Raw genomic sequence first — 15915 nt, 5'->3', positions numbered from 1 at the left:
CCCAGCCTCATTTTTGTATTTTTAGTAGAGACTGGGTTTTACCATTTTGTCCAGGCTGGTCTCAAACTCCTGACCTCAGGTGATCCACCTGCCTCACCCTCCCAAAGTGCTGGGATTACAGGCATGAGCCACTGCGCCCGGCCACTTTGGTTATTCTTGCTGTGATCTCAGCTCCCCGAAGATAAGTCTCAAGTAAACACTTTAGAAAGATCTGAGTGTCTCTCTGGCTGGTCTGGGTCTTACCTAGGGTCCTCTCCGTACCACCCTAGGTAAGAGACCATCCACTCCTACCTGGCGCTGTCTCCAGCTATTACTTAACTGGGGTCCCTCTGTCCTTTTTCTAGTTGGGGTCAGCCCCAGTCACCCATACTGAGGGTGGAGATGGAGAAGAGAGGATTTCCCATGAAATTGGTCATTAAATGAACTCACGCAAGAGACAAGTCACCAACACAGACCTGATGTCTCTCTGACTGGCATCCTCCTCTTTAGCTTCTCAGCCAAGTGTGGCCTGGCCAGGCCAAGGGTGGGAAGACCTGAGAGTTGGGATGCCGACTGCTGAGGAGGAAGAGGCCAAGGAGGGGTTCCCTTCCTTCTTCTTCATTTTCTCCTCTGTTGGTCTTGAAGCTCTTATCATGGTTTGTCAGCCATGGAGTCCAGGTTTGTGACCCCCCAAACCACCCAGCTTTAGGTTCAATTAAATTCAAGAAATATGGTTTTGAGCTCTGGCTCTGTGACAGGCACTGGAGACACAGAGGAACAAGACATGGTCTCTGCTGTCATGGAGCTCATGAGCTAGTGGGGACAGACACACACAAACACACACACGCACACGCACACACACACACACCATCAATACAGGGGCAGGCAGAGATCAATGCTGCCATAGGGCCCGGCAGGGACAGGAAGGTTTACAAGATGTAGAGCTTCCTTCTGATGGGGGCTAGGAAGGTTTACAAGATGTAGAGCTTCCTCCAAGCACTGGAGGAAGCATAAGAAGCAAAAAGGGATCGTGTTCTATAGCACGATGGCTTTGGTCATGTCTGGGGTTGGAGTGGGAGACAGGGTATCCATGGCGTGAGTAGCTATGCAGTTATTTCATGCATCAGCACTGCCTGGCCCACAACCCAGAGGGCAAGATACCTGAGGAATGGGCTTCTAAGTCTGTGGCAGTGAGAAGGAGAATGAGGATGGCTTTCAGAGCGGGAAGGAAACTCCACCCCAGAACTCTGGGGCTTGGGGGCTTCAAAGGGGTTGTCTATGCTTGAAAGCCAAAGGCGGCTGGACGCGGTGGCTCGCGCCTGTAATCCCAGTACTTTGGAAGGCCAAGGCAGGTGGATCATGAGGTCAGGAGTTCAAGACCAGCCTGGCCAACATAGTGAAACCCTGTCTCTACTAAAAATACAAAAATTAGCAGGGCGTGGTGGCGTGTGCCTGTAGTCCCAGCTACTCGAGAGGCTGAGGCAGGAGAATTGCTTGAACCCGGGAGGCAGAGGTTACAGTGAGCCAGGATTGCACCACTGGGCAACACAGCCAGACTCTCTAAATTGAAAAAAAAGGAAAAAAAAAAAAGCCAAAGAGAAGGTAAACACACAACCACAACAAAACAATAAAATGCAGGTGCCCCTGGGGTGGGGACAACCCATTGAAAGCCAAAGGGAAGCCAGAGGGAAACTTTGAGAAAGAACAGAAAGAAAAAGCATTCCCTTGAGGAAGAGCTGGAGCCATCTGGCATTCTGGGGATTTGGGGACTGATGCTCAGATGTGCTGTGTGACACTGAGTAGGTAACATTACCTCTCTGATCCTTGTGTCCCCATATCTACACAAATAAAGAACTTAGGATGGAGAGACTGACATGGCTAATGAGTGACCAGGCCCTGGGGGCTGTGGGAATACCTAAGATGGTGTCTGTGTGCAAAACCAACTCAAGGGCAGGCTCCCAATATGGTAGAGGGGAGGCTTATGGAGTCAGGGTGGTGGGGAGTAAAGACAGGTCTGGGGCCGGGCACAGTGGCTCACGCCTGTAATCCCAGCACTTTGGGAGGCTGAGGCGGGTGGATCACCTGAGGTCAGGAGTTCAAGACCGGCCTGGCCAACATGGCGAAACCCAGTCTCTACTAAAAATACAAAAATTAGCTAGGCGTGGTGGCACGTGCCTTTAGTCTCAGCTACTCCGGAGGCTGAGGCAGGAGAATCGCTTGAACCCAGGAGGTGGAGGTTACAGTGAGCAAAGAAAAGACAGATCTGGGACCTGTGTTCTGACCACTGGAGGGGTCCTCAGTGCTGGATGGTCAGGCCAGTGAGGAGCTCCAGGTGAGGACAGGAGCAAGACTTGGGCTCCACTGGGCTTCCCTGGCCTCTCTGTCACCGTCCCCCAGGGGTGAGGCTAAAGATGAAAGCGATACCAGGGCTACCCTCTCTGCTTGTCAGCTGTAAGATTAAAAAGGAGGTGGCTTCCACGCAAAGCAACTGTCATCGACTCTGGTATGATTCGAGGGTGTGGGAAGGCCCCACCCTGGCCCAAAGTCATGGCAATATGAACCCTTTTTCTGTTCAGGCCCTTACAGCTCACAAATGCTTCTTGTGTGCTGGACTGAATCATTGTATCCTCACAGCAACCTGGAGAATGGCCAGAGAGGTGTCACTGGACTCCATTTTATAGATGAGCAAGCTGAGGCTCAGAATGACGAAGGGAACTCACTCATGGACACACAGCCAGTGAACAGCAGACCCAGGATGAACCCAGGTTGGACGACAATGCTCCTGCCTGTAACTGAAGCGTGACAAGCCACATTCAGGTTAGGCATTACTTCTTCATGTAACATGCAGGTGTGGCTGGGTGTGGTGGCTCATGCCTGTAGTCCCACCACAGGAGGCCGAGGCAGGAAGATCACTTGAGGTCAGGAGTTTGAGACCAGCTTGGGCTACATAGTGAGACCCTGTTTCTACCAAAAAATTAAAAAGTTAGCTGGGTATAGTGGCTCACGCCTGTAGTCCCAGCTACTGGGGAGTCTGAGGTGGGAGACTTGCTTGAGCGTGGGAGGTGGAAGTCGAGGCTGCAGGCACTACACTCCAACCTGGGTAACAGAGCAAGACCATGTCTCAAAAAAAAGAAAACCAAAGAAATGGGCCGGGCGTGGTGGCTCATGCCTGTAATCCCAGCACCTTGGGAGGCCAAGATGAGTGGATTGCTTCAGCCCAGGAGTTTGAGACCAGCTTGGGCAACATGGCGAAACCCTGTCTCTACAAAAAATACAAAAAATTAGCAGAGGAGGGTGGCACGTGATTGTAGTCCCACATACTTGGGAGGCAGAGGTGGTGGATCACTTGAGCCCAGGAGGCAGAAGTTGCAGTGAGCCAGATCATGCCACTGTACTCCAGCCTGGGCGACAGAGGGAGGTTCTGTCTCAAAACAAACAAACAAACAACAACAAAAATGTAGGTGCCCCTCTGTTCACAATAGCAAAGACTTGGAACCAACCCACATGTCCATCAGTGATAGACTGGATTAAGAAAATGTGGCACATATACACCATGGAATACTATGCAGCCATAAAAAAGGATGAATTCATGTCCTTTGTAGGGACATGGATGAAGCTGGAAACCATCATTCTCAGCAAACTATCGCAAGGACAAAAAAAACCAAACACCTCACTCATAGGTGGGAACTGAACAATGAGAACACTTGGACACAGGGTGGGGAGCATCACACACCGGGTTCTGTCATGGGGTTGGGGGAGGGGGGAGGGATACCATTAGGAGATATACCTAATGTAAATGACAAGTTAATGGGTTCAGCACACCAACATGGCACATGTATACATATGTAACAAACCTGCACGTTGTGCACATGTACCCTAGAACTTAAAGTATAATAATAAAAAAAATGTAGGTGCCTCTGGTGTGGGGGACAACCCATTGAACACTCTCCTGCTTTTCAGGAGAAAGGGAAGGTTGGAGTTCGGGAAGTTGAGGGAAAAAAATCACTTTCAAAGAGGCAGAAAGCAAGACAAAATGTCTCCAAATTCTGTTGACTTTGTATTTTTTCTCAAGTCTGGGTCCTTGAGCCATGGAGCTTAACTCTAACCCCAAAGGCGAAAAGCCAGGGAGAGGTTGCAAAGGAACTGTTCATGCTTCTGTTCTTCAAACCTGTAGAAACATTGGCTTGGGCCGGGCATGGTGGCTCACGCCTGTAATCCCAGCACTTTAAGAGGCCGAGGTGGGTGGATCACTGTAGGTCAGGAGTTCGAGACCAGCCTGGCCAACTGGTGAAACCCCATCTCTACTAAAAATACAAAAATTAGCCAGGCGTGGCAGTGCTGGCCTGTAATTCCAGCTACATGGGGGGCTGAGGCAGGAGACTCACTTGAATCCGGGAGGTGGAGGTTGCAGTGAATTGAGGTCACGCCACTGCACCCCAGCCTGGGCAACAGAGTAAGACTCCATCTCAAAAAAAAAGAAAGAAAGAAAGAAAGAAACATCTGGGCCAGGCGTAATGGCTCACACCTGTAATCCCAGCACTTTGGGAGGCCAAGGCGGGTGGGTCACCTGAGGTCAGGAGTTCCAGACCAGCCTGGCCAACATGGTGAAACCTCATCTCTACTAAAAATACAAAATTTAACCAGGTGTGGTGGCATGCACCTGAAGTCCCAGCTACTCAGAAGGCTGAGGCAGGAGAATCACTTGAACCCGGGAGGCAGAGGCTGCAGTGAGCCAAGATTGGGACACTGCACTCCAGCCTGGGCAACACAGCGAAACTGTCTCAAAAAATAAAAAAAGAAACATTTGCTTCATGTAGGAGCTGGGATATCCAGAGGTGAGCTCGACAGACTCTTTCTCTGTGAACATCTTGAAATCTATCGGGAGAGACAGAGATAAAAATAGGTCAGTGACAACAGAGCTTGGTAAGTGCCAAAATAAAGTCAGGATCTGAGGAAGAGTACAGAGCAACAAACTGCCAGAGGCGAGCTGGATCAGCAGGCAGAGCTCTGTTGGCTCCATGACACGCCCATCATCACACACTTCACCCATCCCAGCGCCTCATTAGCCTTCCAGCCAGAAAGTCCATTTTTTTTTTTTTTTTTTTTTTGAGATAAGGTCTCACTGCAGTGCAGTGGCACAATCTTAGCTTACTGCAGGCTTGAGCTCCTGGGCTCAAGCGATCCTCCCACCTCAGCCTCCCGAGTAGCTGGTGGGACCACATCCACCACTGCAACCGGCTAATGGTTTTTTTATTGTAGAGATGAAGTCTCACTATGTTGTAGAGATGAAGTTCACTATGTTACCCAGGCTGGTCTTGAACTCCTGGGCTCAAGTAATCTTTCCACCTCTGCCTCCCAAAGCAGAAAGTCCTTTCTGTTACCTCATTTAAATGTCCCTTGTCCAGCAGTGCCCAGTACACCTGACCATGGCCAAAGACCTCACCCTATGATCTCAGCAACAAGAAGACAAAGGGCCGTTAGGCCAGATCGGTGGCTCACACCTGTAATCCCAGCACTTAGGGAAGCCAAGGTGGGTGGATCATGAGGTCAGGAGATCGAGACCATCCTGGCCAACATGGTGAAACCCCATCGCTACTAAAAATACAAAAGTTAGCCAGGCGTGATGGCGTGCACCTGTAATCCCAGCTACTCAGGAGGCTAAGGCAGGAGAATCGCTTGAACCTGGGAGGTGGAGGTTACAGTGAGCTGAGATCACACCACTGCACTCCAGCCTGGGTGACAAAGCGGGACTCTGTCTCAAAAAACAAAAAAAATAGAAGAAAGAAAGAAGGAAGGAAGAGAAAGAAAAAGAAAGAAAGAGAGAGAAAGAAAGAAAAAAAAGAAAAAGAAAGAAAGAAAGAAAAAGAAAGGCGACTGTGGAAAAGGATGATTAGGGATGCTAAGGAAGGTAAGAGGTATTTCATCCTTCTGTGCACGATTGCCTCAGCCTCAACTCCTCATCTCTGGTGACAAAAATGTTTCTTTCCCCCTGGGGACAGGGAGAAAAGGGAAGAGGTCAGAGTGTGCCTTTTGCATCAGCTGTTTTTCAAGTGAGAGTAACCCTTATGCTGAAGTGGCATATTTTGGTGTGGCATAATCTGTCCCTCTTCAAAGATACATGAGACAACATATGCAAAGCATTTTGCATTGTGAGATGCTTATTACTGTCACTTCACAGATGGGAAATGAGATCTAGGCACCTCTCAGGGTCCGGCCGGCAGAAGGTTGAGGAATGCGGGCTCTAACCTACATCTGTCGACTCCAAAGCCACACAGCCGCCCACACAACGTAGCTCTTTTCCTCACCTCGCCCCCTGAGCTCTGGAACACCTTTGTTCCACCCAAACGAGAATGAAGCAGCAACGGAGGCAGCGGCAGGGGAACTGTAAGGTGGCCTCAAACTCAGACTGTCCCCAAGTTGGAGGCCTGCTGGGGCCTGGGAGCACAGCAATCCCCCACCAGGGAGTCTTCCCTCCCCCACCTGCCCACTGCAGACTGGGCACGCCTGCTGCATGTGTCTGACCTCTGTGAACCTCAGTTTCCCCAAACATACAATAACCCTGACAGTTTGTCATTCTGTGCTTCTGAGATGTCAGCCTTAGGAGTTATCAGGGACCCAAACTTGGGCTTAACAGGGGGCAGGATGGAGGCCCTGCCACTCGGACCAGACCAGGTTGTGGTGAGGGGCAAGGGTGGTGCCTCCAGGCACCAACCCAGAGTGACCTCACTCTCTGCAGGCTCCCCTGGGGCCCTGAGGGAGGGTGGGGTGCTGGACAGGCCTGCTAGATGGGAGCAGGTTTGGAAGGAGGTTTAGGAAGGGTGCGGTGGGGAGGGTGTGCCGCTCAGGTTCAGTGTGATCACTAGAGAGGGGCACGCCTGCCTGCATCATCTGCCATGCCAGACAGGGCAGGACAGCTTCTCCCCCAGCCTGGGCCTTTAGGATCCACTGTGTGACCATCCTGAGCCCCTTAGCAAGGTGTGAGCGGGGTTGGACACCCTCCCCTCAACATCCATCCAATGCCAGCCACCAGCCCTGCCTTGCTGCATGATGGGCAATCAGGGTAAGGGAGCCAAACCCCAGTTGCTCTCAGAGCTGTGAGGACAAGGGTGGAAAACCTGCCCTCACAGGCCCAGGTGGCCAGAGGGCTTGTCTCTTTCAGTCACCCTCCCCCAGAGGGAGCAGGAGCAGACAATGGCCACCATGACTCACCAGTGAGCCATCTTCCCCTCCCCACCCCTCCAGCCTGGCCCACGACAGCCTAGCTTGTCCTCCAAGGGAGCTGCAGCCCAGCCTCCCAGGGCCACCAGCTTCCTCTCTCTTCACCCAACCTGGATCCCCCCCTGCTTGTGCAACACCACATCAGACGGTTGTGAAGTGGAGAGGGAGGGGTTTGACCGCTGCAGACCCAGGCAGAGAGAGCAGACTCCTTTGTGAAGGAGACAGAGGCTGCAGGGGCCCAAGTCCAGCCTGTACTCCCCTGCCCTGACCCACAAGGCATCACCCAGTCTCCCCAAACCCTAGGGAAGTGGTCATTGTCATTTATTTGTTCCTTTCTTAGATAGAGCTTGGATCCTGTCTGCAATTTATTCCTTCCTGCAAAATAAAGAATGTGAGGCAGAGGGAAGTCCTTTTCCACTCCAGGACGGACAGGGCTGTCTGTTGGAAAGTATTTCGTTTTGCTAAGTTTCTATCTGCCTCCTGGTAGACTCCACTAGGCAGTATTTCAAGAAGTTAATGCCCACCTCCAATCCCCATCTAACCTATATTCTTTGCTGCAAACCAAATACCCTTAGTTCTTTCAGTCATTTCTCCTAAGACATGGATTTAAGACCTTTTGACAGCTTGGCCTATAACCTCTGGAAACATTTCCATTTACCCAAGTTCTTCTTAAAACATGATGTCTTTGTCCAGGTGCAGTGGCTCACACCTGTGATCTCAAAGTGGAGGCTGAGGGAGGAGCATCACTTGGGTCCAGGAGTTTGAGATCAGCCTGGGCAGGATGACAAGACCCCATCTCTACTTAAAAAAAAAAAAAAAATTACTGATTCTCACCAAAAAAAAAAAAAAAAAAAAATTAGCCAGGCATGAAGACATGGGCCACCTACTTGGGAGGCTGAGGTGGGAAGATCGCTTGAGCCTGGGAGATCAAGGCTGCAGTGAGCTGTGATCACGCCACTGTAATCTAGCCTACGCGACAGAGTGAGACTCCATCTCTAAAATAACGAAACCAACCAACCCAAAAAAAAAAAAAAACCACAAAAAGCACGTTGTTTTGAACAGAGCACAGTGCTCCAGCTAAGGTCAGGCCAGCACAGAGGGTGCTAATGAAATTCACCTCGCAGGCTCTGGCACTGTGGTTCTCATGAGCTCTGTTAGCTTGCCGGCCTGCACTTGGTATTTTCAGACCCACATAGGCATGTCCTTGTTGAGCAGGTCACATTGGTTCATGAATACTGCCACCAAGGATTTGAGGCCCCTTTGCCACCCCCCGTGGAGGGAGCCCCAGGGCTCAGATGGTGGCTCTTAACAGGTTTTCATCAGACCCTCGAGGGTCTGATGAAAACTCTGCATCGTCTTCCAAGAAAAATGCATCTACTCAAAAATTCTGTATATGACACCAGGACTCCCTGCAGACTATCCTCAGACCCCAGGTTAGGAATCTCCATCTGGAAGCTGATACTCAAAAATAAATTCTGAGGCAGCCTCCCTATTCAAACTGTGGGGCTCAGGGCAAATTCAAAGTAATAAAGTAATAACCTCTCACACGAGTGCTGTGCTCAACAACTCACAATGCACGTTCACGTACATTGCTGGGATAGACCTTAGGGTCTGGGTTATAATTGAATAAAGGAGGTCAAGGCCCAGAGAGGTCCAGTGACTTGCTCAAGGTCACACAGCCAATCTGGGCAAAGTCACTCCAGACTCTCTTACCTTCATGGGGCCTCACAGAAGCCCAACACAATTTGCCCACCAGTGGGGAAGATATAATAGAGAACAGGTTGCATTTGGCCCCTGGGGAAACTGGTCCTGGCTGTGTTCAGCCGGCTCCTGCCGCTGCTCCACAGAGGCACACCCAGCTTGGCCTCTGTGGTGAGCTGTGGTGAGCTGTGGTTTGAGCAGCCTCCCTCCTAACGAAGGCAGAGAGAAGGCCAGGTTGCCAGCCTGTGTCTTGTGAGAAGGAGGGAACCAGAGGAGGGGAAATGGCAGAAACCAGACCTGAAGCCTGAACCCCAGGAACCCAGGGGACAAAGACTCCCTGGCCTCCACTTGTCCCAAGAGTGCAGACAGCTCACTGGCCAGGAGCATACACCCAGGAGTATAAAATGTGGCCGGCGGGGCATAGGAGTCAGGATACAGAGCCATGTCCTATGTGTATGATGTTCACATACAGGCACCAGACTTGACCATGGGAGACCAGTTTTTAAGTTTCCAAGGAATTCTTGCTCCCTAAACATGTACTTGACCCAGAAAACTCTTCAGCCTGCAAGGCCCAACTCCCTCCACGAAGAATCTGTCCAGTGTCTGATGACTAAGGGGCCGGCTCCCTCTTCACGGCCCTGGATTCAGATCCGGCTGAGGCACCGCCTGGTCATTATCTGACTCCTCTAAAGACTGTGCCTCTAGTAGGCTAGAGCCCCGGACTGAACTCAATATTTCGCCCCTGCCCCTGGCAATAGGGGGTCAATGGACATTTGTTCAATAAGCTCTAGACACCAGAAAGGGTGAACTGTTTCTTGGCTTCAGTTGTTCTGTGACTTCAGGATAAATCCAAAACCTCTGCGGTCAAAGAAGGCCATTGCCACCCCTCCCCACCCTGTTCCCTCTTAGGTGGAAGGCAATTGTGGCCCTTAGAAACCCTCTGAAGAAGCATCTAACAGCTTTTCTCAGGCCAAAATGAGCGAGGGTGAAGGTTTAGGAAAGAAAACTGTCATTCTTATGTCTTTCCCCAAACCAGATTATTTCCCTTTGCTCCAAACAGTTGGCAAAGACGTCTGGGCAGAGAAAGGGTCCTGACTTGATGCACTGCTCTGCAGGCAGCTGGGTAACTCCGGCCTCTGTTGGTTTGCAGCCTGGGCCAGGGCTGGGAAGTTGCTGAGGGGTGGGCTCAGGCTCACAGTAGGTAGGCTGCTGCTTGGGCTTTCAACTATTACCTCTGATCACAATGAATTCATGAATTTATATTAGTTTTATGCATATCTCTTCCACTGGACTTCCAAGCTCTGGAGCACAGGAACCACATTGTATTTAATTCCGGAGCCTCAGGGCCTGGCACAATGCCAAGCACACAGTAAGTGCTCAGTAAGTGCTAGAGACAAAAACGCACTGCAGCCTCCCTGCCAGCCTGATTTCTGGAGCATCCCTGACTCTCTTAATGGAAAGAGCTTCTTAGAGCTTCCCATGCTGACCAGAGGAGGGACTGCCATGGTCATGGGCCCCTCTTCCCTCTTACAGTTCTCTTAGCTGGAAGGCAGGGCCCTTCTCCACTGAACTGCTTCTGAGGCCACTTATTTGTTTATTTCCAAACCCAAAAATGCTTCTTAGGTTTTCCTGCCACCTGACTTGAAGCTTTGACCACCCCAGCACTGCTTCTGCTCTGCCCCATCCAGACCTCAAGCAAGATTCATTCCCCCAGACTCAGACAAACCACACCCCTATCACAACCATAACTATTTTTAGCGGAGCAGGAGGGAGGGGCTGCCGAATGAGCTCACTGCCTATAGAGACTTCAGTCCCCTGCCTCCACCCACCCTTCACTCACCCGGTGTCACTTCCCCCTTTTAATAACAACAACACTGACACCAGTTTCACTTCCACCACTTCCTGTGGGTTTTGTTCATCCTCAGCTGCTGAGGTTTCTAGAGGGTGGGTGAGTCTCTGGCCCAGCTGCGGGAAGGTCCCTCTGACTATAAACTCTACCCCTAAACATTGAGAGGCTTGCCCTTCAGGTCCTCAGACACATTCACCTTTCTTTTTTTTTTTTTTTTTTTTTTGAGATAGAGTCTCACTCTGTCGCCCAGGCTGGAGTGCAGTGGCACAATCTCGGCTCACTGCAACCTCTGCCTCCCAGCCTCAAGTGGTTCTCCTGTCTCAGCTTCCTGAGTAGCTGGGATTACAGACGCGTGCCACCATATCTGGCTAATTTTTGTATTTTTAGTAGAGGCAGGGTTTCTCCATGTTGGCCAGGCTGGTCTTGAACTCCTGACCTCGGCCTCCCAAAATGCTGGGATTATAGGTGTGAGCCACCACACCTGGCCACATTCTCTCTTTTTTTTGTTTTTCCAGATGGAGTTTTGCTCTTGTTGCCCACGCTGGAGTGTAATGGTGTGATCTCAGCTCACCACAACCTCCGCCCTCTGGGTTCAAGCGATTCTCCTGCCTCAGCCTCCAAGTAGCTGGGATTATAGGCATGCACCACCATGCCCAGCTAATTTTGTATTTTTAGTAGAGACGGGGTTTCTCCATGTTGGTCAGGCTGGTCTTGAACTCCTGACCTCAGGTGATCCGCCTGCCTTGGCCTCCCAAAGTGCTGGAATTACAGGCATGAGCCACCACACCTGGCCCACATTCTCCTTTTTAAAGCTGTCCAGAATAGGGGATTCTCTATCCTTCCCTGGGTCAGAATCCCAATATCTGATCTAAGTTCATCCTGTTGTCTAACCCAAATCTCTCCTGCTATTAGGGTTGCCATATTTTGCAGGTAAAAATATAGAACACAGAACACCCATTTAAGTTTGAATTTCAGATAAACAATGAATAGAAGGCCAGGTGCAGTGGCTCACGCCTATAATCCCAGCACTTTGGGAGGCTGAGGTGGGCAGATCATGAGGTCAAGAGTTCGAGACCAGCCTGATCAACATGGTGAAACCCCATCTCTACTAAAAATACAAAAATTAGCCAGGTGTGGTGGCGTGCGCCTGTAATCCCAGCTACTCAGTAGGCTGAGGCAGGAGAATCGCTTGAACCCAGGAGACGGAGGTTGCAGTGAGCCAAGACTGTACCACTGTACTCCAGCCTGGGCAAAAGAGCAAGACTCCGTCTCAAAAAAACAAACAAACAAACAAACAAAAATGAATAACTTTTTAGTTAAGCATGTCCTATGTAATATTATACTAAAAAAAATTCATTGTTTATTGGAAATTCAAATGTAACTGGACATCCTTTATTTTATCTGGCAACCCCCAGCCTGCTGTATTCCTTCTCTTTTTGTTTGGAGACAGTCTTACTCTGTCACCCAGGCTAGACAGCAGTGGTGCGATCTCAACTCACTGCAGCCTCAACCTCCTAGGCTCAAGGGATCCTCCCACCTCAGCCTCCCAGATAGCTGGGATTACACGCACATACCACCATGCTCAGCTAATTTTTGTGTTTTTAGTAGAGATGGGGTTTCGCCATATAGCCCAGGGTGGTCTTGAACTCCTGGCCTCAAGTGATCCACCTGCCTCATCCTCCCAGAGTGCTGGGATTACAGGCGTGAGTCGTCACACCCAACCTTGTATTCCTTCGCGTGAAAGCAGCAGTTCTCAACCATTTTGATCTCAGGATCTCTTTACACTGTTAGAAATTATTGAGGACACCCAAAGAACCTTTGTTGATGTGGGTGAATGATAGCTACTGATATTTACCATATTAGAAAGGAAAACAGACATTTTAAAAGTAGTAATTAAGGCCGGGCGCGGTGGTTCAAACCTGTAATCCCAGCACTTTGGGAGGCTGAGGTGGGCGGATCACTTGAGGTTGGGAGTTCGAGACCAGCCTGGCCAACATGGAGAAACCCCCGTCTCTACTAAAAATACAAAAATTACCCAGGCATGGTGGCGGGCGCCTGTAATCCCAGCTACTTGGGAGGCTAAGGCAGGAGAATCTCTTGAACCCAGGAGGTGGAGGTTGCGGAGAGCCAAGATCACACCATGGCACTCCAGCCTGGGCAACAAGAGTGAAACTCCATCTCAAAAAAAAAAAAAAAAATACAAAAATTAGCCAGGCATGGTGGCACATGCCTGTAATCCCAGCTACTCAGGAGGCTGAGGCAAGAGAATCACTTAAACCTGGGAGGCGGAGGTTGCAGTGAGCCGAGATCACGACACTGCACTCCAGCCCGGGTGACAGAGTAAGTCTCCATCTCAAAAAAAAAAAAAGCAGTAATTAAGATATCAGTAATATCTCATTATGTACACATGTACAAAAATAATTTTCCAAAACAAAAAAAAATTATTGAGAAGAGTAGCATTGTTCTACATTATTTTACAAATATTTTTTGATTTTTCAATTTTAAATTATGTTAAAATACATAACATAAAATTACCATCTTAACTATTTTTTTTTTTTTTTTGCGACTGAGTCTCACTGTCGCCCAGGCTGGAGTGCAGTGGCGCGATCTCGGCTCACTGCAAGCTCTGCCTCCCGGGTTCAAGCAATTCTCCTGCCTCAACCTCTCGAGTAGCTGGGACTATAGGTGCCCACCACCACGACTGGCTAATTTTTTGTCTTTTTAGTAGAGACAGGGTTTCACCGTGTTAGCCAGGATGGTCTCGATCTGCTGATCTCGTGATCCGCCCGCCTCAGCCTCCCAAAGTGCTGGGATTACAGGTGTGAGCCACTGCGCCCAGCCCATCTTAACCATTTTTAAGCATATAGTTCAATAGTGTTAAATATATTCATCGATTGAGACCAGAAGGTCAAGGTTGCAGTGAACCGTGATTGCGCCACTGCACTCCAGCCTGGGTGACAGAGTGAAACTCTGCCTCGAAAAAATAAATAAATATATTCACATAATTGTGCAGAGGTAGATTCTTATACCTCCATCTGCTGCATTCGGTATGTTGTAATATCACACACCGTGAAGTCTCTGGAAAACTCCACAGTACACTCATGAGAGAATGAGAGTGAAAAAGGCAAATGATGTTTCCTTATTACTAGTAAAACAGTTCTAGGCCTATAATCCAGCACTTTGAGAGGCCAGGTTGGGTGGATCACTTGAGTCCAGGAGTTTGAGACCAGCCTGGGCAACATAGTAAGGCTCTGTCTCTACAAAAAGTACAAAAAATTAGCCAGGGGTGGTGGCGCGTGCCTGTGGTCTCACCTGAGCCCAGGAAGTCAACACTGCAGTGAGCCATGATCACACCACAGCACTCCAGCCTGGGTGACAGAGCGATACCCTGTCTCAAAACATCACCACCACCACCAACAACAAACCCCACTTCTGACTGTGTGTACCTTCTGAAAAGATTTGGGGAGCCCCCAGGGGTTCCTGGACCACACTTGGAGAACCAGTGCTCTAGCACAATGCCAGAGACTTCAGTGGTGATCGGTATCTACTCCTTTGCCCCGCAAGTTAATTTGGGATGGGGATGGTGTGACACCACACGCATGATTTAATGCAATTCCAAGTTGGTTCTTTTTTCTGACACGAGTGGTGCGGATGTGGGGAACCTTGGGGCTAGAGAGACTTCCCCAAAAGGCCTAGGTATGGGACTCAGTTGGGAGGTGGACCAAGCTGACTTAGCTGTGAAGGAGAGAACTGCAGTTCTGTGTTCCCAGAGCCTTTAAAGACGCATCTAAAGAAAGTCACCCCTGCTAGGCAGGGAGACAGAATGGGTGAGCCTGGTGGGAGGCCAGGGTCAAGGAGCCAGCTGTGTGCTATCCACCCCACCCCCAACCATGACTGGCGAGGGAGGGAGTTGACCAACACCACCCCTCACCCCTACATGGCATCTGTCTGCCTATTCTTTTTTTCCCCCTCTTTTTGTGGAGAATGGGGTCTTGTGATATTGACCAGGCAGGTTTTGAACTCTTGGTCTCAAGCTATCCTTCCGCCTCTGCCTCCCTAAGTGCTGGGATTACAGGTGTGAGCCACTACGCCCGGTCTGTCTGCCCATTCTGACCCTCGTGGGCATTTCCAGCAGGGCTGGGACAGCAAGGCTAACATTGCTGATGAGGAACGACTTGGGCTCTCAGATATCTGCTCCACTAACTCTGCCCCTGGGCCCAGGCACGCAGAGCCCCACAGCTGGGGGGCTTATTCCTTGACTGACCAATCCAGTGACGCAAGAGTGGGGACTGAAAACAGCCAGTTTTCAGTCTAGCCACGTCAACACAAGCAGTCCCATGACAACCAGCTCCAGTGGAACTGGGGCGTCTTACTACACACACCCTTAGCACACTCACCTCTGTGCTGTTTTTTTTTTTTTTTTTTTTTTGAGACGGAGTTTTTGCTCGTGTTGCCTAGGGTGGAGTACAATGCTGCGATCTCGGCTCACCTCAACCTCTGCCTCCCGGGTTCAAGCAATTCTCCTGCCTCAGCCTCTCGAGTAGCTGGGATTACAGGCATGTGCCTCGCTAATTTTGTATTTTTAGTAGAGACGGGGTTTCTCCATGTTGGTCAGGCTGGTCTCGAACTCTCGACCTCAGGTGATCCGCCCGCCTCAGCCTCCCAAAGTGCTAGGATTATAGGCGTGAGCCACGGTGCCCAGCCACCTCTGTGCTGTTAACATCCATCCTGTAGGTGTTAGTTTATGGCCCCAACTTTATTATAAGTAAATTCCTTGAAGGAGGGGACGTGCCTCAATTGCTTCTGTATTTTCCATGGCACCTAGAACAATAGTAAGGTCTTAATAAATGTTGATGTGTTTATTAGGGAATGGGTTTTCACTTGATTTAACTATCAGATTCCCCTTTATAAGGGGCTGGGGCCAGGAAAGCGGGTGGAGGCCCTTTATTAAACATTTATTGAGTACCTGTTCTCACTCCTTAGGTTTTCTCCGGTGATGTATTGCTTACAAAGCATGTTCATGTGTTGTCTCATTTAATCCTTGCAGTAATGTGATGGGTGTGAGCTGACTGTGAAAGTGACTCTCTAAGTCATTGCAACGCACTCTGTGGGAAGAATGTGCTAGCCCAGCAAGGCTGTCTTTGTGATGTCCAATATGTGCGTGCGTG

The sequence above is a fragment of the Pongo pygmaeus genome, chromosome 1 (assembly GCF_028885625.2).
Source record: "Pongo pygmaeus isolate AG05252 chromosome 1, NHGRI_mPonPyg2-v2.0_pri, whole genome shotgun sequence".
Lineage (NCBI taxonomy): Eukaryota > Metazoa > Chordata > Mammalia > Primates > Hominidae > Pongo > Pongo pygmaeus.
Note: the sequence above shows the minus strand (reverse complement) of the source record.